At 38.8% G+C, this 25,763-nt stretch overlaps 1 protein-coding gene and 1 pseudogene across 5 annotated transcripts in view; one reads left to right on the forward strand and one right to left on the reverse strand.

The window, feature by feature from the left end:
* Dnm3 (dynamin 3) overlaps positions 1–25,763 on the reverse strand; it is a 626,878-nt gene that overhangs the window by 592,587 nt on the left and 8,528 nt on the right. The window lies entirely within an intron of this gene.
* Positions 23,626–25,592, forward strand: LOC105741602 (annotated as a pseudogene).

Below are 25,763 nucleotides of genomic sequence, written 5' to 3' on the forward strand. Positions count from 1 at the left end.
AAAAAGCTAACTTGAATCCATGTGAAATTTATCAGTCTCCATCTTTAACTACAGGAAGGTTAAGTTAGATTGAAAATAATCACTAAAAAGTTCATTTCTGTCTTTAGGTACCATGAAATGATCATTGCCTATAAATGTCTTTTTTAAATCTTCAAACAATAAGAAGTTATGTCAGGTAAGTATTTTAGCAGCAATAACTGCATCCTATGTCAATGAGAACTAATGACTTTTCAGTCATGACATCTATTTGTAATTAAGTACATGGAGAAAGAGAAAATGAATAGCCAGAAAACTTCAGGTCAAGAGTTTACATCTGTGGATATAAGTGCAGAACAAAATATGGTTAGTAGACTGGAGAAAAGGGATTTTAGGGTCAACCCAGCACGATTTGACAGTAACTCTAACTGACCCATGGCATTGCCTGTGTCCCTTATGAACAAACTCAAGTTGGAGTGGAAATCGCACAGAGAGTACTTGGGCTCATTTAACTCTGCTCCGCTTCTATGTGGCTGAGCTGTGAGCAGGCAGATGACAGCCCCTCTGCAGGAGGAGGCTAGTGCCAGGTGGGAAGGGCAAAAGAAACTTCTCAGGCTGCGTGCCCGATGCTATCGCATCCCTCAAGTCCAGGAGGAAAGCAAAAGTTTGTGTCCAAAATCATTCACAAAGTGCTTTTTCCCAAAAAATCAAACATATGATGTTCATTTGCACATCCTCCAAAAGGCAAATGCAAAAACCATTATCCCTGCTATTGTAGTTTAAGAAATTATATAATGGACACCAAAAAGCATCTTTTTTTTCTTTTTCACACACACAACAGCTCTACCAATATATTTTTAAAAATCCAGAACTAAAAATTTCAATACAGAGTAGCTACTCCTTGCTTAATAAAGCAGACCCAAGTTGCCAAGTACTACCTTAGGAAAGAGATATTTCTTTCTTTCTGCCTGAAAAATCACGTGCGTTGTGACATCTCTAACTCAGTTATGCATGGCAATGAAGATGTCATTAAAGAAGTAGATTTGAGCATTTCAAATAGGTCTGGCATGAAGCTATTTCTCACTCAAAAATTTCCACTCCTTCACGCAATGTGCACATTGCTGCGTTGGGGCTAAAAACAGGAAAAATCTCTTGGCTTCATGCCAGGAGCTTTCAGAGCAGCTCAGTTCTGCCCATTGGCCTGAGCAGGTTACAGAGAGGACGCATGCCTGACGTGCCAGCAGCCACTCCAGAACACAGCACTACACTCATACCTCGGAAGGAGGGACGCAGGGCACAGCAAAGAAATCTAAAATTGGTCACCCCTGGGAAATCCCATCTCTCAGCACCTTTTAAAGAAGTATTTTACCACCAACATTCTTACTATAATAGTGAATGATACTGGTGGAAAAACACAGATGTCAACTGTGAATGAAAGGGCAATTCCTAAGAGATGGACTCTATGTGAAAAAAATTGGAGACTAATTCACTAATTTATATATCTTACAGTTTATTATGCAAAAGAAAGGCACATGATAAAATCTATTTCTAAGATCTGAGAGTTTTTACAATAAATACAAAACAAAAATTCAAAGTGATAAGGATATATTGTATTAGTTGACAGTGATTTTTATTTTTACCTGTAGAGAAAATAATTCTGTATCTAAAAGTTGTGCTATCTTTGATAGATAACAGGTCATAGCAAATACAAATATATGAATACAAATATGCAACGTATAACCAAAGGTACCATAGAGACAAAATGCACAAGTAGCTATACGAGGATGGTATGAATATCCTTTGACACCCAAGCATAAAAATTCAATGTCTATGTATTAATCATTTTCAAAGTAGATAATGAATATGATATATTTGTTATTCCAAAGAGCAACTGGGTTCAAATAAAAGTAGATCCTAAAGATGTATAAACTTTGTGTGATGATTGTAAGTACATTATAAATAGTATGAGTACATCCAATTCTGTTATAGAATTAATATGCATAGATAAAGATAGGAAATGAAACTCATGCCCCCTGCTTCTCACCCTGGCACCCTTGTAGATGGTTACTGGACCATCTACCAGTAGAAAAATCATGGACTGGATGAACAAAAGACGTGACCTCTCACATCCCAAGTATTTGAGATTTGGTAAATAAACAGCCATATCACAATACATATTTCTAATAAAATAATCATGGTAGGGACAAAGAGTGGAAGTACCCTAACAGTTTAACCACTGGTATTTCCAAAAAGGACTAACCACAACTATATAAAGTTTCAAAATCAGGTGACTCTCACACTAGTACAACTTTGCCCTGAATCTGTTCAAAGCCTGCCCTTCAGCTCCTTCACCCTGTGGGGAAGCCTGCCCCAAAGGTCTCACTCCTAACCCTGCCCAAACCAGTCCCTGCCCTTCTCCACAAGCCATGTGCAGCTCCTGCTGACTTCAAAGGCTGTGTAGTTACACATGCCACTCAAAACCTGGAGAACAAGTGCCCTTTATTGCAACCTGACATGCACCTAAGCTTTTAAAATATGACCTAAAAGTACTCTCACAAGACCCTCACATAACAAGTATGAGTGTTTTGACAACACCATCTAATTCTCAAAATCTCTGAGTCATTTCATTCTCCTGACCAGGTACACAACAAAATTTACTACAAATGTTATAAATGCGACATGCATAAAGACCTAAAGATGCTCTGATAGGATGCATAGATGCTTATAACATAATGAGGCATATAAAATAATAATCAGTATTTAGGATATCCATAAGTCCTACCTGAAAAGTATAACTGAAGGTTTTTGCAGTCATGAAGGGAAGTAAAATTAATTGCAGCTGGAAATCAGAAAAGAAAGCAATATGCAAACTTCAACTTACAGCTAAATGCATCTTGAGACCTTTGAAAGAGTAATCACTCACACCCCTAGATCCCAAGAACTAGCACCAGTCAGATAGCAAACGCTCAGTAAAGAAGATGGGTTGAATTCAAATAGAAGGGATGTGAAAAGCAAAAGCATTCCAGATGGAAGGGAAATGATATAAGTACTGATGCAAAGAAGAGAAAGTATAAAGAATGCTTCAGGGAATGGCACCTGTGATGTATGGAAGACTATAACGAGAAGTAGTTGGTGGTCAGATCGTGGAAATCTTTAAATGTCATGCCAAGAAGTTAAGACTTTATGGTAAAGACGAAGGAACTGATTAGAGCTGTGCTTTAAGAAAACTCTCACAAGAGTATTTAGGATTTTGATCAGACTTGAAATTGAAAGGAGTGAAGCTATTAAATAAGCAATTCAATAAATCAGGCAAAAAAAATCCAGCAGAAAAGTATAAAAATTAGTTATAAATAGTAAAGCTATATTAATATGCTGAGCTGTAAAAGGCTCAAGTCAACAACTTCTGACATTGCCAGTCCTATGGAAAACTCACTACTGTCATGGACTACTAGACTATATTGGAATATTTTGCTGAATTCACTCACCTACAATATTTAAATGGCAACGGAATACCTATCTCTGACAAAAACTAAACAAAAAAAGGGGATACAAATGAAGGACCATTTTGGATCTGTATATACAAAATAGGATAGATATACAGCTACTTTCTCTTAATTCAATGAGAAGAAAGATTTATACTAATAGTGTTTGGACAGGATATCATGTCTGCATCTTGTACTATGAATAACCACTATGAAGAGAACAATATGCAATGTATTAATTATTGAAACTGTCCTACTAATTGGTTTTGAAACTGTCTCATTACTATTTGTTTCTCAATAAAATTAATTTAAAAATCAGGCAAAAAGAAAGTTAGCTCTGAACTGGGACAAAAGCAACATAAGTAGAAAGGTACCAATCAAATAGAACAGTGCCTGGAGACATGGGGGGAGGGGAGATGAAGCAAGTCTGACTCTTTCACGCTGGTTGACTAGGATAACAGCAATGCCCAGCAATTGACATAGAACATAGGAAACCTATTTGTGGAAAATCATGAATTGATTAGTATAGGCATTAAGTTGCAATCTAAACATACATCTAAGACTGAGGGAAATGGATCTGTACTCAAGGTCTCAGTCACCTACTCCGCTGAGCCCTGATAACAGATGAGATCACAGAGGAAGGAAGCTACTCTATTTTTTTATTATAAAATATGAGAAGCTCTTTTTGAGTATTCTGTAAAGGAAACTATATGTACACGAAAGTGTCTCATTCCTTCCTGGCAACAAGCTAGACGACCATATTCCCCTTTCCCCCAGACTACCAGGGTGCATACATGTGGTCAATCTCATTATTTTTATGGTTGGAAATTCTCTGATCTAATTTTCTTGGTCTTATGTTAGTTACTTCTTTTGTGTAGTCCTACCTCTTCACTTCCATTTTACATTATTGTTTAATTATATGCATTCAACACCTCTATAAGTCATTGTTGAAAAAAATAAATGTGGTTGTAGGAAATCACTGCAAGTCCTTAGCAGAAAAGCAGGACATAAATACATTTCAAATTAAAATTAAATTCCTTTTATGGAAGATATGTAACTCCTTATGAATTATAGGAATGTTCCTCTCCAAATAAGAAAACCTGATAAATTTTATTTTTTTATTTTTTTAACCTGATAAATTTTAAATAAGCTTGTGTTTTACAAGGCAAATTAAATAATGATTAATTTCATCACAAAATAAGTCAGCCTCACAAAAAGATTCTCACTCTAAATTAGAACTCTGAGTGGTACAACTAAGAAAATATAAGTGATAATTAGAAACTTTTGGCAAACAAAATTGCACACACTAAGGCATCTACTATAACAATGCAAATCAATAGGAAACACTGTTTACAAATATTCAATTTATATGTAACTGTTAGGCAAAAAGCTACTGAATAAAGCAAGCCACAACTCAATAATAAATGCCATATCCCATTCCCAGAAGAGGTATCCGATGAATGTATATAAACTATGGTCTCTTTGTGCTTCTCTTGGTTCCAGCCTAATAGCGAAGCCCTTTTCTACACTCAGGGGCCTCCACTTACCCCACTAGGCCCTCACAAGTCCTATCTGTTCTACAGACAACTGGGAGTTTGTCCTCTAGCCTGGCAAGCCTTATCGTAAGCTCTGTTAGCTCCTTTTAACCAGTGACCAGGTCTCGTCCTCACTGGCACAGATCCTTAATACTCAGGCAGCTGGAGACCTAAATGGAAAATGTGCAGCGTACATCCAACTATATGTATGTTCCTTCTACACCAAATGGGTCCAAATATACCCACAGGTACGAACGAGGAAATGTAAGAGTCAGTCTAAAGAAAGCTTACCTTTTAGAAAAACAACCTGCAGTTACAGGCTTGCATAATTTGCCTTAAATGTTATACCAAGAAAATGCAGCATTTGAAATGGGGCAGGTGTCTTCACAGCCCCTGCGGTGGGTGCAGTGTCTTTGACATGCTTTGCTAAATGCAAATCTTTGCTTCATTGCTATTTTTAAACAATCATGTATTGAGGACTGTGTGTACTAGACACTCACTTTTTAAGACTCTGCAAAGGGAATATATATAATGAAATAAACTCAGAAAGTCACACAAACTCAAAAGCCCTTGGCTTTTTGCTTTTTGCAGATACAACACTGCCTTTCTGAATAATAATTCTGTATTGAAGCAGCTCATCAGTTTGATAAGGGTCTAAGTATTCAGTCTTTCAACATGCATTCAATGAATACTTCTACCCTGTGGGTTTAGAGAAGGCTTTCGAGAAGAGTTGCTATTTATTGAAGAAAAAATAGAGTTACTCAGTCAAAGGGAAAACCAAGGAGCCTCACAGGTAGAGGAGAACCTGTGCTGCACCACGTGGGCATGAAAGAACCTGGAGGCTTCATGCATCCATAGTGGTACAGCAGCAATGAACACTGTGGTGAATGGCAGGAGAAGGAGCAGAAAATACAGGGGCAGGTGGCAGATAATGAAGGAAACAGTATGTCGTGCTAAAAGCCTGGTGAACGGAGATTTTAGCCAAAGAAAGCCTTCATAAAACCTAAATTTTGAAAAGTGCATTTCACTGGTATTGAGTTATGAAAAGGGAAAAGTCTGCATACATTTTAATATTTTGCTCTACCGAGTTCACATCCTCATGTCCTCAGATATTCCTACATACCTTTTTCTCTTTGTTCTTTATACCCCTCCCTCTATTTCTTATCCTATCAGCTGCTTATACCAACACTTGATAAAACTAAAACCTCCCTTCTGCCCCCAACCAAACCCTGTGTACCAGGGCCTGTGCCTTTCAAGAGGACAGCATGAGGCACCCAGCCTCCTCCTCCTCTGTGAGAGGCCTCCCACCCACAGGACCCCTGGGCCCTACCCCACCACACCTCACCAAGTGTGTGCTGCCTCTTTCTCCTGTCTTTACTCCTGTATCATCTATGCCTCTCCTCCTGGATAATTCCCACTAGCAAACAAAAACGCTCTAATATCATCCCCCACGGGAACCATCCTTGGCCCTAAACTCACTCCAACTCCTTTCAGAAAAGTTAACTCATTAACCAACTCAAGTGATTCCAAGTAGCCCTCTCATCTCCTACTGCTCTGGGAAAGCGAATCTTTTCTCACCACTGTAAATCATCTCTTGATTTGCCTTCTATCCCTCTGGCATCTTTTCCATAGCCTCCTTTGTAGGATATTTTGTTGCTTCTCTTCTTTTATATAATCTCTGCCTAAGTGATTTTACCTAGTTTTATTTTTCAATTGAGACATCATTTAAACATGATAAAAGTTACTCTTCAGAAGTATATAATTCTGTGGCTTTCCACTATATTTGTGATATTGGACAACCGTCATTGACATCTAATTGCAGAACATTTTCATCACTCCAAAAAGACACTATTAACTCTTCTCTCTAGCCTCTAGTACTACTCTGGCAATTACTTTTGAGCTCTATGGATTTGCCTTTTCCAGACATTTCATACAAATAGAATCATACAATATATGGCCTTTTGCAACTGGCTTCTTTCACTTAAAATTATGTTTTCAAGGTTCACTCATATTGTAGCACATACCAGTACTTCATTCCTTCTTATGACTAAATGATACTCCACTACTTGGTTATACAATATTTTGTTCATTCCTTTATCAATTGATGAGCTTTTAGGGTCTTCTCACCTTTTTGCTACTATGAAAAATGTTTCTGATAATATTTGTATATAAGTTACTGTGTATACATACTCATATTTTCCTCTCTCTCTTTTTTTTTTTTTTTTTTTTTTTTGGTGGAACTGGGGATTGAACTCAGGCCCTTGTGCTTGCCAGGGAAGCATTTATTCCACTGAGCCATCTCCCCAGCCCTTTCATCTCTCTTGAGTATACATTTAAGAATTGAATTCCTAAGTATAACGGTAATCATGCTTATCTTTTTGAGAAAGTGTTAAATTGTTTTCCCAAGTGGCTGCAAAGCTGTACACTCCTATGAGAAATATGAATTCTGGGGGTCGGGGGGGCGTGACTCAGTGGAATAAGTGCTTCCCTGGCAAGCGCAAGGGCCTGAGTTCAATCCCTGGTTACGCATAAAAAAAAAAAAAAAAAAGAATTCTGATTTCCACATCCCTCATTAACACTTGTTAGTGTCCAGCTTTTCTGTTACAGCCATCCTAGCAGGTGTGAAGAGGTATCTCACTATGATTTGATTTACATTTCCTGATCAAGGATGCACCTTTTCATGTGCATATTAGCTATTTATAAACCTTTTTGGAGAAATGGATATTCAGATCCTTTGTGCATTTCTACATTGAGTTGTCTTTTTATTGTTATGAATTCTTTTTTTTTTTTTTTTTTTTTTTTTGGCAGAACCGGGGATTGAACTCAGGCCCTAGATCTTGCCAGGCAAGCACTTATTCTATCTCCCTGCCCCCTGTTATAAATTCTTAATATACTCTAAATACTAGTCCTTTATTACACATATGTTTTTGCAAAACTTTACTCCTATTCTCTGGCTTTTTATAATCATTATCTTTCAAAGTACTAAAGTTTTTAATATTAATGAAGCCTACTGTAACTTTTTCTTTTGGTACCATAGCTATAACCCTATTACCTTAGCTAAGGTCACCACGATTTGCACTTGTGTCTTCTTCAAAGAATTTATAATTTTGCTTCATAAATAGGTCTTTGATCCACTCTGAGATAACTTTTACCTATGTTATAAAGCAGGGAGCATAATTTGTTGAAAAAGCTACTTTTCACACACACACACACACACACACACACACACACACACACACACACTTGACTTGGTAATCTTGTCAAAAATAAACTGATGGAGCTGGAGAGATAGCTCCATGGTCTAAATGCATACCTGGCAAGCACAAGGACCCAGATTCAATCCATAGTACCACATGCTATGCCTGCCTGGAACCATGGCTCACTGTGCTGGCCACCAAAGCCCAGCATGGTAGTGCATGCCTATAATCCCAGCACTGGGAAGGCCAAGACAGGAGGATCACTATGAGTCAGAGCTGCATAATGATATCATGTACCAAATAAATAAATAATTTCTTAAAAACTGACTAAAATACAGTTTACTTTTGGACTCTTACACCTATTTCATTCAGGTATGTGTCTATCTTTATGCCAGTACTACACTATTGGGTAGCAAGCTTAGAACTGGGAAGTGTGAGTCCTTCAACTTTTTTTGTTTTGCTTCTCAATATTGTTTTGGCTATTTCATATCCCTTGTAGTTCCATAAGAATTTTAAGTTCAGCTTATTGATTTCTTCCATCTAAGTACTAACCAAGCCCAACCCTGCTTAACTTCCAAGATCAGAGATATCGGATGCGTTCAGGGTGATACAGCTGCAGACAGCTTGTCAATTTCCGAAAAAGAAAAAAAAAAAGCTCATCTGGAAGTTTGAAAATGATTTCATTGAATTTGCACATTGATTTGTGGTATATTACCATCTTAGTATATTTTTGTTCCCAATTCATTAATGTAGGATATCTTTCCATTTAATTTGCTCTTCTTTAATGTTTTTTTGAATGGCATTTGCAGTTCAGGGTGTGCAGTCTCATAATTATAAATATCAATGAATCATCAAAAACTGCTAAGTAATATATTCATGTCCAGCTCCCAACTTTTTCTCTCTACTTTCATTGGTGACAGGTTAAGGTGAAAGATTTATACAATCTGAAGAGAAACCACAGTATGACAAGTTAAAAACATGAGTTATTAGACTGAGTGTGGTGGTGCAAACCTGTAATCCAAGCACTTGGGAGGCTGAAAACAGGAAAAACACCATGAGGCCGATCTATGTAGTGAGACCCTATAGACCCTGTAGACCCTGTCTTAAATATAGAAAAAAATGAGTTATTTTTATTCTTCTGTCCCCTATTTATCAGCAAGTTATGATAAATATACTTTTAAGTCAATCATCAGTCATTTGCATATGCTTTTCTTCATTTTCATCACCACTTGCTAGGTAATTACAAAAGATTAGTAAACCACTTGTCTCCTGCTCCTTTGTCCACTGACATCACAGTAATTAGTGCATCTCCGGTGCATGGCAGGATGAGTCACATAAATAATTTTAAAAGTTCTAGGGGTCACCTAGCAAAAAGAAAACTGAAACAAGAAATACTAAATTTAACAATATATTTTATTAAACCCGGCCTCTTAAAAATATAATTATTTCAGTAAGTAAGCAGTATAAAAATCATTAATAAGACACTTTGTTCTGTTTTCATAGCAGATGTATGAAATTTGGAACACATTTTAGATCTCAATTTAGATAGTGAACTTTTATCAGAAATATATGACCCACATGAAAAGTTCATAAAATTTATAACTGAAAATGTGGCTGCATCTAGCAAATCAGATATACATTTTCCAAAAACTACATCCAACATGTTTTTTAAGTGTAGGTTTAGTTATTAAAATTACATCAAATTGAAAACCCAGTTTATCAGAAATGTTAGCTACAGTAGCTACACAAGGTAGTGACTACCGTCTTGAGAAGCACTGACCTACAATGATCTTCCTAAAATGTAAATCAGATTATGTCACTACCCTAATTAAACTCCTTGCTGGATAAACCTTAGGTCTATTTTTGGCACTAAGTCCCCTCCACTCCTTTTCTTTGCCATACATATTTTCCCCCCTAAGCTCCAGTAACAGTAACTTAACTTACATTTTACCAACACAGTTCACACCTTGGAGCCTTGCCACATACTTCTTCTTCTAGAAGGAATGCTTTTTCCTGTGCTTCTCATGGCTAATTCTGCTATATTGCCCCCTAATGATCTAGATCTTCAAGACCAATCAATAAGTATATTCCTCTTTTTTTGAAGAGAATAAAAATAATTATAAAAAGGATACAAAATTTCAAAACAAGATGATAGGTAATCAACAATAGTTGCTACATTGCATATTGTTATCTTCATGCTCATAATGGCCGTGACTCATCCACATGGCTGACACTGACAAAGGATCTACAATCTGAAGTACAGGCTCTCAGGATAAATCCTGAGGGGATTTGACTGACCTTATCAGATTCAAAAGCTACAACTCTTGTTACACAGGTCTTGTTTTATTTTGGTCTTAACCATCCAGCAGAAAAGTATAAAAACGAAGTACAAGAAATAAAGCCATGTTGTTGAGCTGTAGGGGACTCAGGTCAACAACTTCTGACACTGCCAGTCAAGTGAAAGACCCAATATTATTATGGACTACTGGACTACTTTGGAATATTTTGCTGAGTTCACACACCTATAATATTTAAATGATGGAACTAAACAAAAAAGAGGATATAGATGAATGACCATTTTGTATCTGTGTATTCAAAATGGTTAGGAAAGATGTACAGCTACATTCTCTTAATTCAAGGAATAGAGGGATTTGTTCTAATAGTGTTCGTAAATAGGATATCATGTCTGCATCTTGTACAACAAAGAACCACTAGGAAGGCAGTATGCAATGTGTTAATTATTGAAACTGTGCTACCAATTTGGTTTGAAACTGTCTCATTGCTATTTATTTCTCAATAAAATTATGGAAAAAAAGTAGCTGTTCAGATTACCAGATATAGGCATACATGATCAAAAAAAAAAAAATAAGCATTAACTGTTCCTTTCAATAAACCCAAATGCCCATCAACTGAACAATGGATTAAAAAATGATGTGATATTTTTAAACAATGGAGCATCACTCAGCTACAAGAGTAATAAAATCCTAAAGGTACTACAGATTTGTGAAAGGGAAAGAAATTGCTCAAAAGGAAAGAACTGGGATGAGGGAAAGGAAAATAGAAGGAAGGGGGAATATATATATATATATATATATATATATATATATATATGTAATAGCTAAGATGACTGTACTACTAATATGTTCCTCTCTTAATAGCCTCTTTCAGGCCGGTCAAATAGTTCAGCAGATCAAAGTGCCTGCAAGCAGACACAGGGGCTGGGGATTCAATCCCTGGGCCTACTATGCCAGCCCGACCCCCAGGGCATGCTGAGATGGCAATTGAGACTGGGTGTGGTGGCACACACCTGTAATCCCAGCTCTTGGGAGGCTGTAAACAGGTGGATCACAAGTTCAATCTAGTAGTGAGCCCTGCACACCCTGTAGATGTTTCCCTAAAAATACAAAAAGAAAAAAAAAATAGTCTCTATCTATATCTTGATCATTTCTATCATGGCATCTAGGCTGATTTATAAACGTGCATTTCTTATTTGATAACTGGAGGTCTCCAACAGATATCAAGCTCTGTGGTGACAAGGAGAATGTGTTTTTACACATACTCAGTTATTCATATTAATATACTACCATTCTGGTGATTAAGATAGTGCCTGGCACTCAGTGCACATTTGAACATCATTATATGTTGCAAATTAATGAGGTGCAACAAAGACTGAAACCACTATACTGTTTTGTTTTGTTTTGTTGAAGCCACTATACTGTTGATTAATTCATTCAGTATTTATTCAAAAATTATTATGTGTACTGCTAAGATGTCTCTCGGGTAAATGGATGTTCAAGAAGAAGGCGGTGGTGAAGGAAAGCAAGAGACAGGAAAAGGAATATTGTGGGACTGTCCTGCTTCAAGGTTGTGTATGGTGAGATTTTTGGACTTATGTGCAAACATGAGAAGCATAGAATTCTTTATCCTATTTTTAAAATATAATCTAATTTTTAAATGTTTTTTATCATATTCTGTAGGGACTTAAAGTTCAACATATCAATACTTGATGAAAAATACCTGTTCCTTATTATGCCTAAGATGTTTGAAATGCAGTGAGATAGTGAGGTTAAGATTGATAGCCCAAATCGTTTGATAATAACAATAAGCTTTTCTTCTGGATGGTTAACAACCTAAGTTTGCAGACCAAAATTAGAGAAAAAGGAGGGCTACAAGGAAAGCCAACATTTTGGCCCTAGCCTTCTAAGGTCAATTAAGACTCAGGACATATGAGAACTTGTACTGTAATGTCATGTACCTCGGTAGTGTCCCAAATTTTCTGATCAAGAAGATTATGGGGCCAAAGAGGAAAGTGATCGATGACATAGAGTGGGCCTAAGGAGAGTCACATGGGGAGAAGATACTCTCTCAGGCTTTCACAGAGAGCACATTGGCCAAGCATTGGCCGTGACTCATCCACATGGCTGCACTGATAAAGGTTCTACAATCTGAGGTACAGGATCTCAGGACAAATCCTGAGGGCATTTCACTGACCTTCTCAGACCAAAAAGCTACAACTCTTGTTGCATAGGTCCTGCTTACCTTGGTCTTAACCATCCAGCAGAAAAGTATGAAGACGAAATTATAAGAAATAAAGCCATGCTGTTAAGTTGAGCTGTGGGGGACTCAGGTCAATAATTTCTGACATTGCCAGTTAAACAGAAGACCCAATGCTATTATGGGCTACTGGACTCTTTTAGAATATTTTGCTGAGTTTACACACCTATAATATTCAATAACGGAACTTAGAAAAAATGGGATATACAGATGAATGTCCATTTTGTATCTGTGTATTCAAAGTGGTTGGGATAGATATATAGTTACATTCTGTTAATGAATAGAATGATTTGTTCTAATGGTGTTTGTAAATAGGATCACAAGTCCGCATCTTGTACAGCAATTAACCACTAAGAAGAATATATGCAGTGTATTATTTGTTGAAAAATAAAAATAAAAAAAGAAAAAAATAAAATAAAATAAAATTGCAAAAAAAAAAATTATTATGTGCTAGAAGTCTGGATAAATAAGAGACTCTGCTCTTCAGAAGTTCATGATTTACTTGTAGAAACAGATAATTTAATGCAATGTAGTAATATAACAACAGAGAAATGCTCAGAGAATTATAGGCACCCAGACAAGGGACAATAGGAAAGACAAGCATGTGAGAGGCAGTTGAAGCTTCCTAGAGACAATGCAAATTAAAGGTAACAAGAGTCTGATGAAGAGCCATTGTGGTATTCCTATAAATGGATCCACATGTGTGAAGGCAACAAAACCATGGTCAGTGTGTCTAAGCCTAGTACACAACCAGAATAAAGAAAAACAACAAGTGACCTTAGGAGGGTGGCTGATGCAAGGCCTTGTACATAACACCAAGGAGCTTAGGTTTTATGCTGTTGGAATTGGAAGTTGAAACTTCCATCATGTCAGTGACATTGTTTAATTTCAATTGTAGACATCATAATTTGAATTTCATATTGAATTTCAATCACTGTGACAAAATAGATAATAGAAACCAACTTATAGAATAAAAGGTTTATTTGGGTTCATGATTTCAGAGGTATAAATTATGGTCACTTGGCCCTTGATTTGGGACCTGTGGTAAAGCATGGCAGTAGCACACAGTGGAGGAAACTTGTTCACCTCAGGGTGGACAGAAGGCAAATAGAGGAAGGGTCCAGGGTCCCAGAGTACCCTTTAAGTGTACACCCCCAATGACCTAACTTCCTTCCACTATTTTATTAGTCAGCTTTCCCATTGCTAGGACATAATACTTGACATTTACAACTTAATGGAGGAGAGGTTGAATTTGGCTCATGATTTCAGGGGAGTCAGTCCATGGCTGGCTCCAAGGCAGGAATTTCATGGTGAAAGGATGTGGCAGACCATGGCTTAGTTCATGGTGGTTGGAAAGCACAGCAAGGGAGCCACATCTGAGAAAAAAGGGCAAGAGACCAGACACTTCTCTATTTGGTCTCTTGTCCCTTCCTCTCTGGTGCTGTTCCCCTGCTACCATCAACCAAGCAGCTGAAAAACCTATATTATCCACTCTAACATAACTAGAAGTGTGTGCTGTCAATCTTCTGAGTGACTTCCAAGCCCATTAACTTGACCACAATCAAGCTAAATCCTTACATTTCACCCCCTGTCAACTTAACATCTAAATCCATTTCCTTAAACTATATTTAAGCCCTAAAAACACAAGGTTATAATTCCACCTATTTGATACAATTATATTGTGTACAACCTAAAATACAGTAATACCTTCCTCAAACAATCAGTAGTTTCAGAAGTTTTCAAAAATCTCAATCAAAGGGCAGGCCAAACAGCTCAGCAGATTAAAGTGCCTGCAAGCAGGAGCAGGGGCCAGGGATTTGATCCCCAGGCCTGCTGTGCCAGCCCCACCCATGGGGCACTCTTTGATGGCAGAGACTGGGCACGATGGCACACACCTGTAATCCCAGCACTTGGGAGGCTGTAAACAGGCAGATCACTACAAGTCCTATCTAGTAGTGTGACCCTGAACACCCTATAGACCCTTCCCTAAAATACAAAGGAAAAAAAAAAAAAAAAAAAAAAAAAAAAAACCTCAATCAAAATCTCTCCTAAGACTCAAAGCAAACCCTTACCTATGAACCTCTATAAAAATAAAAAACAAATTATGTAATCCCAAAATATAATGGCTCAGGGAAAACATTTCTATTCTAAAAGGGAAGAATAGAGCAATAGGACAGAATCAGAAGAAAGGAGGACCAACATTCAAAAGTGCAAAAATTAAGTTCTATAGCTCCATAGCCAGCACATGAGGTGCACAGTTTAAAAATGTGAGTTCCAGAGGCTTTGAATGGCCCATTGCTGTGGTCTTGCTAGTTATACCAGCCTACACTACCTTTCTGGCTGGCTTCACTTAGAGCCTGCAGCTTCCTTGGAAGACCTTACACATTCTTGGAAGCTTCAACTCCCCGAGCTCTCCCAGAACCCTCAGCCTCATTCACACAGCTTCACACATTGTCCTCAGGGGTTCCTTTGTCTGGCTTCTGGTAAAGACTTTTCTGATCCCACAAATCTTGCATTCTGCATGCCAATAAAACTAGTGTCACTTAAGACAACATCAAGAACTGCCAGCCAGCCATGGTGGTGCACACCTGTAATTCCTGTACCCAGAAGGCTAAGGCAAGAAATTATCAAGAGTTCAAAGCCAGCCTGGGCTACACAGTGTACATAGTGAGTTCAAGGTCAGCCTGAACTACATGATGAGACCTTGTCTCAAAAAAAGATTAAAAAAAAAAGAACTGTCAGGAACCAGAGTAGTAGTTAGTCTCCATTTGAACAGGCCTCCAGTGCAATCTGAGTACCTGGATGGCTGAACTCAGTGAAATTAATCACAAGAAACCAATTCCTCAGAAGATCCATCTAGAGTAGTAATCCCAGAGCCTCTTGTCTTTTGAAAGGCTTATAATTTTCCACCTTTGCACCTCTGATAGGTGGGAGCCTGCTGATTTTTGAAATATCTTCAAAGCATCTTTCTTGTCCATGTTTAAAGTACTTAACTTCTTTTTAGTGACATAAATCTCTTTGGCAGCCATAAGTTCCTTGGCCTCAAATGTATGTGTGTTTCCTTTAGGGCCAAAATTTAAATTCTTCAAATTTTTCTGCTCTTCATTTTGTTTCCAATTCCCATTATTCATATGCTAAAAGCAGCCAACAGTACCCATGCCTTATCATGAATGCTAAGCTGCCCTGAAATTTTCCATCAGAGCAATTGGTTCTGTCACCTGAATCTGTCTCCAATAAAGTTTCAGGACATCAGAAAAAATGTAAACAATTTTTCTACCAGAGTATAAGGAATCTGGACTGATGTAGTTTGCAGTTTTGCAAGGGGGAACAATTTAATACAGGACACATAGTTTATAGCATTATTTTATAATAATCACACAAAGAGTTATATTGAAAGAGAGTGCAGGAAATCCATCCACACACTAAACACCAAAAGAATGCAGCTGGAGCCTGATCTGACAGTAATGTCCTGCACGAGTCCAGGTGAAGACCTAGAGCCCATAACAGTGACCCCATGAGTCTAATTGGAGGCCAAGAGGATACAACCAATGTCTCACTCAGGCCTGTTTCAAGGATGTGCACTGGGAAGGCCCAAAGCTCACTGGTGGAAGCCAGAAAGTCTCTGCCAGTGGGATGAATCTGTGCTAGCAGGCTGCAGGATCTGCACTGGAGCCAGGAAGTAATAAAGTAAGAATCAGAGTCCCCCTGAAAGGTATCACAGCAACAACAAGGTCCCAAGCTTCTGCAATGAGAACAGCTGAGTCTATATCAGGAAAGCCAGCATAACAAGCTTCTCCAGGAGACTGAACAGTGCACCCTCAGGACCAAAGCTCCCCCAAAGTGAATCATAGCCATTTTCAGTGACAACAAGGTCCTGAGCTCCTCCAAAAATGAGAACAGCAGCATTCATATCAGGAAAGCCACCATGACAAGTTCTTCCGGGAAAACCAATCACCTCCCTAATAGCTTAGCTTCTTTCTCTCCAGTTCTCATTTCTATGTCGTAGGCAACAATCCTCAGGTATTCCCCCCATACCCAGCACCATGCTGGTTAAGTTCACCTGAGTTTAAAAGTTGACCAATCTCTAGAAGATTGGATAGCTGGTGTTACAAATTGACCACCAGTTGTCACCCCACCACATGTCCTATATTCCAACTTCCAGGGGAGCCTTGGTTTCCAAATGAAACCTCTTAAGCCTGGCCTTTATTGTCCAAATTCCTGTCAATATCATGGTCTTCTGTGCACCTACCAGAAGTACCTATCAGCCTCTCTTTATAGCACTTTTTTTTTTAAAGTTTATTTATTTATTTAGAGTGTGTGTGTGTGTGTGTGTGTGTGTGTGTGTGTGGCCAGCTCAGTCCACCAGGGGGCGGGCTGGCTGGCATGTGGTGCTGGGGGATTGAACCGCGGTCCCTGTGCTTTGCTAAGCTTGTTCTAAGTAGGTGCCTTAGACCACTGAGCCATCCCACCAGCCCTTTATAGCACTTTAAAGCTTTCCTATCTCTCATATTCAAATCTTTTCAAAGTCCTCCAAACCAGTTCTAAAGACTTATAAATGTCATTGGCAGGTATAGTCACAAGATTGCTCCTATTCCTCAGTATCAATTTCCTGCAATAGTAAAATTCTCCATCACTAAAGCACAATACCCAACACCCACAATTTAAAGGAGGAGAGGTTTAATTTAGCTTATAGTTTCAGAAGATTCAATCTTCAGTTGGCGGGCTCCAAGGCAGAAGCATCATAGCAGAGGCTGGTGGAGCAAAGCTGTGTAATTCATGGTGGTCAGGGAACAGAACAGGGAATAGCACCAGATAGGATGAGAGACTAAAAATAAAACCCAAAGTCATGCCTCCATGAATCCTGGGAAGCTCCTAAACCAATCAAGTTGACACAATCAAGCTTAACTACCACCAGTAGGCCCCATCTCCACTACCACCTTGCATTAGCACCATAGACTAGCAACCAAGCCTTTAACACACAGATCTCTGAGAGACACTTCAGCTCTAAACTATAGCATATATCAATCATGCTATGGTTGTGTGTAAGTTAGATTTGAGAGTTACAGCTTGGGAAAGTATCAAGTCTATTACTATCGTCCAAAAGATGAATGTCAACAAATGTGAATTAAATTGGTGGTTATAGAAACTAGGCATAGATGACCAATTTCAGACATTATTTGGAAAGTAAATCAAGCTGTTTGGCATGACCTTGGCAAGGGCAGTTTCAGTGCACTGATGAAGAAGGAAAACACATTGCCTTCCTTATCCACAGCTGCAGAAATTGTGAATGTAGTGATTAGTATCTACCATATGTGACTGCTTATCAAGAGCAAGAGTAGAGTCTTGGAAAGACACAGAATACTCGGGCTCAATGCCAGGTCCACTGAATTAGCCTTCATGGCTGAAGCCCTGGAATCCTTATTTCTCAAGTTCCTGGAGATATTCACATGCTTGTCTTGGGAGATGCTGGGATGGGTCAGTCTTTTATATATGATTACCCTTAATCATTCAAATCTATTTGGTTCCTGAGAAAGAGTTGTGTGATGGTTATAGAAGGAGGGAAAGCTGAATTGGGCAGTGGCCAAGATGGGGGAATCATAAGCAGATATGTGTCATTATGAAAACAGAAAGGACTGGGAAGATAGCTCAGTAGAATAAGCACTTGCCTGGCAAGCATAGGGTCCTGAGTTCAATCCCTGGTATGGCAAATAAAAAAATAAAAATAAATAAAAAAAAAAGCAGAAAGAAAAGTACAGGTGAGATAACTCAAAAACTAAGGCCCATGGGCTAAAAATATTAGCTTATCAAGAGCAACTAAATTTTTCTCATGTGTGAAAATAAAACTCTCACTTCAAGATCCTTACTCTCAACCAATATAAGCCAGATCAACAATTTAGCTAATGAAAACAATAAAAATTAAGGACCTGTCATAGTCCACTCAAGCTTCCAGAGCCAAATATCACAAACTGAGTAGCTAAACTACATAAATGCATTTCTCACAGTTCTGGAGGCTAGAAGTCCAAGATTAAGGTCAAGCCAACTTGGTGTCTTCCTAACTTGCAGAACACGGTCTTCCCTCTGGGTATACACATGATGTCTTCTTTGTGTGTCCACAGAAAGTGAGCAAGGTCTTACAAGGACAATAACTATATCAGATCAAGGCTCCACCCATACGACCTCTTTAATCTTAATGAAATCCTTATGGGCCCTATCTCCAAACTCACCTACACTGGGGGTGAGACCTTCAACATATGAAATTGAGGAGATACAAACATTCAGTGTATAATGTACCTAAAATAATACTGTTCAAAATAATAATTAAAAAGTTTGCAGTCTACCACAGAGGTCAAAAGCTATTTTAATGAAACAATATGAAAGGTTCAAATACTAGATAGTGTGGAACTGCCTCAGACGGTAACAATCAGTACAGACATGTGGTCAGATGAAGTGGTTCAGTGATGACCTTGAACTTGGTGATAGAGGAAGGAATTGGCTTGTTGGAAGTAAGGAAGATGTGTTCCCTCCAACTGTAAATTTACCTGTTTCTATGAAATTTACTGCCATTTATTTAGGAACCCACTGAAAATTTAGGATAGTTTTACATTCCTTTTCTCTCTTTCTTTCCCCCACCGTTGGTAATCACAGACTCCTCTGAAATGCCCTATTTCCACTTCCATCTGTGAAACATGCTGAATAAAACTCTCAATATCATAAGGCCACATATTCCCCATCAGTGTCCTGGCCAATGCCCTTGTGTATATGTGTTACCGTAAGTGTATGACCAACTTAATCTTTCTAAACCTGACTGCAGGAATGCCATAACATAGCATACAAACCTTCAAAGCCCCTCACTGCTTCCTGAATTAAGTACCAATTCTTAATTTTAATGGTCAAGCATAGGGAATGGAGAATTTTCCACCTGGCTTGGGTGCATAGAGGGAAATGGTGGGAGAGATAGCTGACAGAGTGAACTGGGGTCCCTCTACACTCATCCTGAGCCATCAAGTTCTTACTCCTTGATGGCTATGTTAAATCCTCTTTTCATAAAATTTTACTTAGCTTTTCCAAAGAGATGTGGTCTTTTTCTGTGATCATTGAGAACACTGGACTTCGAAGACCACTCAAATTCTATATAAACTCACATCTTCAATAATAATCTTCATAAACACATCACTGTCATTATGTGACAGCCATTCTCTGAAATGCTTTACATTTGTTAAGTTACCTATGGGGTGGACACTACTATTATGCCATTGTACAGATGAAGAAACTGAGACAAAGAAAAATTAGATGATTTTCTGAGAATATGGAGCTAAGATATGGCAGAGCAGGGATGTGAACCCAGGTAGTGTGGCTTTTCAGACTGTATTTATTCTAAATTCTTCTCAGCTTTGTACAAGTTCTAGAGTATAGCCTATGCAAATCTCCATCCAACTCTGGTGAAGCAAAATATTTTAACTGCCTTTATATCCCATAATAGTGTTTTTCATGAAGTAGGCATTTGCACATAGGTTGACTGTGAATTCCTTTTGATCACAAAATGCCATGCTTTACTCAACCTGTGCTTGTTCCTGTGTGATGAGAAATGACTGCTGTATGCACAGAAAAAAATGAGAAAGGTGGTATGAAAACACACGGGAGGAGTGAGACGCGAATGCTGGACAGGTGGGAGGCTTTGAAAACCAAGTATAGTTTTTAAAGGCGGTTCTACCTAGATCAGAGGTCCTCTAATCTACATAGTGAGACCCTGTACACCTTGCAGACCCTGTCCTAAATACATTAAAAGAAATAGTGCTTGGGAAGATTTGCCTGAGAGCAGCAATATTCACAAGGCATGGGTTAACAAGCAGAGGAGGGAATGAGAAGCAGGAGTTGTCAGAGTTATCCACGTGTGAAGAGGGAAGAGCTGGCACCAGAATGGTGGTGGGATTAAGGATACAGAAAAAAGGGGGGGGCCTAATGCCTTTCTAAAGAGGTACGCCACTAAAATAAATGGATTTGCAGAATAAAAGGCTTTAAGTCCAATTCTTGTTTTCAATAATAAATGCAGTTTTCCTCTAAACATCCTTATCCACAACTGCTTCATGAAGTAGACATTCCATGAAAGATTCCAGCTTCTTTACATCCACACACTAGTATCTGTGAGTATTTTGGAAGGCCTAAAAGGGCTGGACCCAGGGCGATATTAAAGTCATTTCTTATCTACCTCAAGACAGCCTATAGAAAATATAGGTTTTAAAGTCAAGTTCCTCTCTGATAGCCACTAAGATACAGCATGGACTATCAGTGAAAAAAAGACTCTTCATAGTACTTTTGCTCAAGTGCTTCTCAACTACACCGCACTAGAGCAAGATAGTCACCAATCTTGTTTCTACACTTGGTAATAAAATGCTTACTTCCTTGCAGGCAGCCCATTCTATTTTTTTTTTTTTATTTACTGTATTGTTGAACAGTCTCCCTTACAGAAGTGTAAATCTGCCTGTCTGCAACTGTTAACCATTTGTTCTAATTCTGTCTTCTGAAAACACATACAGATCAGTCCAAACACTCTCCAACTAACAGCTCCTCAAATATTTGAAGAAAGCAGGATGACCCAACCAACTTTTGTTAGCCTGGGGCCAGGGGTGTAGCTCAGTAGCAAACTGCCTGCCTGACAAGCACAAGGTCCTGAGTTCAATTCCCAGTACAAAAGAAAAAAAAGGAATTGTTGGCTTGGTTACCCAGATGATAATAGCACCAAGCATATCAAATTCTACTGGGTCACCAAATTATTTGAAGGAGTAGCTTGCTGCAGAAAGCTCTGCATGATTTCTGGCATAGAGTGGATTGTTAAAGTATGATTCTTTGGAAAGGACTCAGTGAACGAACAAATCAATCTGCTAATAGAATTATTCAAGCATAATTTTTCTCAATTGGCTTTATGACCTATGCACAAACAAGTTTATTACAATTTCTGTCTTCAAAACAAAAATAAATTTCATGGGCCAGCCCGATAGCTCAGCAGACTGAAGTGCCTGCTTAGGCAGAGTGCAGCAAGTGCAGTTCAATCCCAGGAGTGCCATGCTGGCCCCACACCCAGGCTGTGCTGAGACAGCAACTGAGACTGGGCATGGTGGCACATGCCCATAATCCCAGCTGATATTGGGAGGCTGAAAACAAGAAAATTACTATGAGTCTGATCTGTGCAGTGAGACTCTGTAGACCCTGTACTAAAATACGTTAAATAAATAAATTTCATATAATGAAAATATAAATGCCCAAGTTACTTACCAGGCATGCAGTCAAATGAAACTTCTTAAGAACTATCACTGGGAAAAAGAATTTTTACTGTATACATCTTTGGAATGTCTGAATTTTTCTTATATACATATATATTACTTACATATACATATATACATTACTTCTCTGATTAAAAGGCAGTTAACATGACAAAATTAATGAAATTATATCCATTTTAACTCATCTCATTAGAACAGTATGATATAATCTGAATCATGCTTGCTTAATAAAAAGATATGTCCCACCACTTGCATGTCAAATCATCAAATAAAGAAGTAGGAGGGGGCTGGTGAGATGGCTCAGTGGTCTAAAGCACCTACTTAAAACAAGTTTAGCAGAGCACAGGGACCTCGGTTCAATCCCCCAGCACCACATGCCAGCCAGCCCCGCCCCCTGGTGGGCTGAGCTGGCCACACACACACACACACAAATAAATAAATAAAATTTAAAAAAAAAAAGAAGTAGGAGTATATTCAACTTAATCTAATCCAGAGGCATTCAACAAGTTTAAGTTGTTTCCTTGGAAGGCCTGCATCTTCCTGTAGAAGTCCCTTTACTGGTGTTACCAACAGTGCTGGGAATGTAACTGTGATGCAAGGCTGATGACGCTGTTTAAAAAAGAAAGTATTTGGTTTTTTTGTTTGTTTGTTTGGCAGTGCTAGGGATCAAACTCAGGACTTTGCACATGCCAGTCAGGCGCTTATGCCGCTGAGCTGTCTCCCAGGCCCTGTACTTGCTTTAATATTTCCTAGTTGATGAAAATTATCTTCTAGAGAAAATCATGACCCTGGTTAGCTTATTTCTCTAAAATTAACCAGGTTGTACCACAGTTTAAAAAAAAAAATGTGTCTATACTCCATACCAAGAAATAGATTTTATATTGCACCCAGTACGCATACTCAATAAGACCCTGTTTACTAACAAGTTACATTCTGGGAAAACGTTTGTAAGTCAGATTTGCTCATGAAGTGACTTCAGTGGCAAAGCAGACTACATATGTCCCATGATTTTGTCCTGTTCTTTAGAATTGTGCCAGTGGTTGAACAATTCATGGTATAAGAACCAGTGATGTCGGGCTGGCTCGGTGGTCCAAGCTCCTGCCTGGCTGCCTGGCAAGCACAAGGACCCAGGTTTGATCCTTAGTACCGCATGCGCTACCCGCTCTGGATCTAGGGTGCACCGTGCCAGCCCCCCAACGGGGCGTGGTGGCACATGCCTGTTATCCCAGCGTTACTGCTTTGCACATCCTAGGAGTCCCCTCCACGTCACCAGGGCTTTCTCACTTCCGGACATCCTGAGCTCCGACTGAGTGCTGCGCTGCTGTACACTGCTGCACTGAGCATCAGCACTGGGCAGCACAGCTGTGACAGTGCCTGAGAGACATGTGGGCTACTTCCGTGATTTGTTCATATCCATGAACGTTCCTGATAGGAGTTCTGTTTTTATCTGTGAAAGTTTACAACTTCAGCGTTCATAAATTAGGGACTTACTGTATAAATATAGAACTAATACAAGAGTTTCACAAAACAGTACTTTTCATTGATACCTAAAATGTAATCTGATACTGTTTTTAAAGCTGTCAAAACCAGCTAAGTTAACATCATGGCCTACTGGCAGGTAACAAATCACGCATTTGAAAAATCCAATTCTTCCGCTACTCTCTACCAAATTATTGATGAAGAAGGCTGGTTTCACCTTTGGTAAATGACTTGTACAGAATCCCATAACTATTTACTTAGGTCCTGCTGTATGCTAGTACCAAATGACAGAAAATGACAAAGGAGACACAGATCCCAACTTCTCAGAGGCTGCAAGGCGACCAAACGAAGAGTAAGACATCTGTGCAGTAAAGTGTATAAGAACAACTGAGGAGAGACCCTGCAGTCAGAGAACTGAAGAAGGCCACTTCTGCTCTCCTCCGTGCCACTTCAGCTTACTTGGGCCATTTCTTCAACAATATACAGGGAGGACCCGCCATAGGTGTAAACCAAATCAACTCCTAACTCTTGCCTCCAGAAGACACTATCTTCTTTCCTATTTCCCTACAACCCAGCAGACACGCAAGGAAGCAGCGCTTCTACTTGCTCCCCTCCCCCTCTTCAAGAAACTCAGGATCCGTCTGCCACTTCCGCTCCTCACTGACTCAGGAAAAAAAAATCCCTGGGAAAAACACAATATTCAAAAAAAAACACGATTCAACTCAAGTGTTTTCCTCTCAATTTCATACAGTATTTCTTTTCAGACTAAGCAAAGTTTCTTAAAGTGAATGCACAAGGACTGCGGTAATTAGTATACCAGTGTTTCTCGATGAGAATTACAAAAATCTCACCGTAGAACTGTTACTCCCCAGTAGCCACGAACGCTGGGATCTGTGAGTGCAGAGGGCAGGGCTTTTCCCTTCTTTTCTCTCTACGAAAAGAATTGGTCTCAGTTTTATTAACCAGAAAACATAAACAGACACACAAAGGCGTACACCCCCACGACAGTAGACACCCCAAACTACTCTTCTGTAAAGCTTCTAATACCTAACAACACAAAGATAACAGATTCCCACTGAAATTAACCATCAAGAGCTAAAACTGATGGTTTCTCTTAGTTGAATGATAACAGTTAAACAGTTGAAGGAACGTCAGTCAAGGTAGAATATAAATCTTTCCACTAAAAATAGTAATTGTATATTATCTCCACATCCACTACAATTTTTTTTTTTTTTTCAAGTGCTAACATCCTTCCCGAGTTGGCTGCCAATCTTTGCTGCCCGGTGAGCTTAGCCCGGTCTTGCTCAGCAGTCCTGGGATTCCAGCTGTACTTCCCCGGTTGCTTTTCCCTCTTCTGCCTCCTCTTTGCCTGCAATTTCATCTCACATTTTCAAAAGAAAAAGACATGCTAAGAATGATTAACTCCATAGCACAGATTCAAAACCCTTAAAATCTATTCTGTAAGAATGCTTAAAAAAAGGGGGGGGTACATGGGGTTTTTTTAATTAATTTGAGAAAAAAATAGCAATGAGACAGTTTCAAAACAGGTTCGTAGGACATTACAATAATTAATATATTGCATATTGTTGTCATTATAGTAGTTATTCATATTACAAGATGCAGACATGATATCCTGTCTAAACACTGCTAGCACAAGTCTTTCTTCTCATTGAACTAAGAGAAAGTAGCTGTATATCTATCCTATTTTGTATGTACAGATATGTATTTTTTTTCACTACAAAATGGCCAGATGACGTGGGCCACCAACAAACCACCAACACCATAGAGGAGCCACTGGATCTCATCAGACTCAGCCTGGCTGAGAGAATCTGTGTGAAAATGAGAACTGACCAAGAACTTTGAGGCCGATCATACACTTACGATCAGCATTTAAACATGATATTGGGAGATGTGGAAGAAACTATGACCACTACAGAAATTGATGAAGAGACATACAAGGAGATATACAAATCAACCAAAGGAAACATCCCAATGTTCTTTGTCCAGGGAGACGATGTTGTGCTAGTTGCCCCTCTGCTAAGAGCTGGCGGAAATGGAGAATTTGTCCTGGTGGTAACACTGGGCTGTTAACTGCACCAGACATTCAGGGGACAAGGCTGCACACACATTGATACCAGGGGATAGCCAGGGGGGTTAGTCACCAATGAAATGAGTTGATTTGCAAAACCTTATAACATTTTAAGTTAAGTAGCATCTTGCTTTTCTTTTAGCATATTCACCAAGGTGCTGAACTTCTTCAGG

The sequence above is a fragment of the Octodon degus genome, unplaced genomic scaffold, assembly GCF_000260255.1.
Source record: "Octodon degus isolate 3935 unplaced genomic scaffold, OctDeg1.0 scaffold00017, whole genome shotgun sequence".
Lineage (NCBI taxonomy): Eukaryota > Metazoa > Chordata > Mammalia > Rodentia > Octodontidae > Octodon > Octodon degus.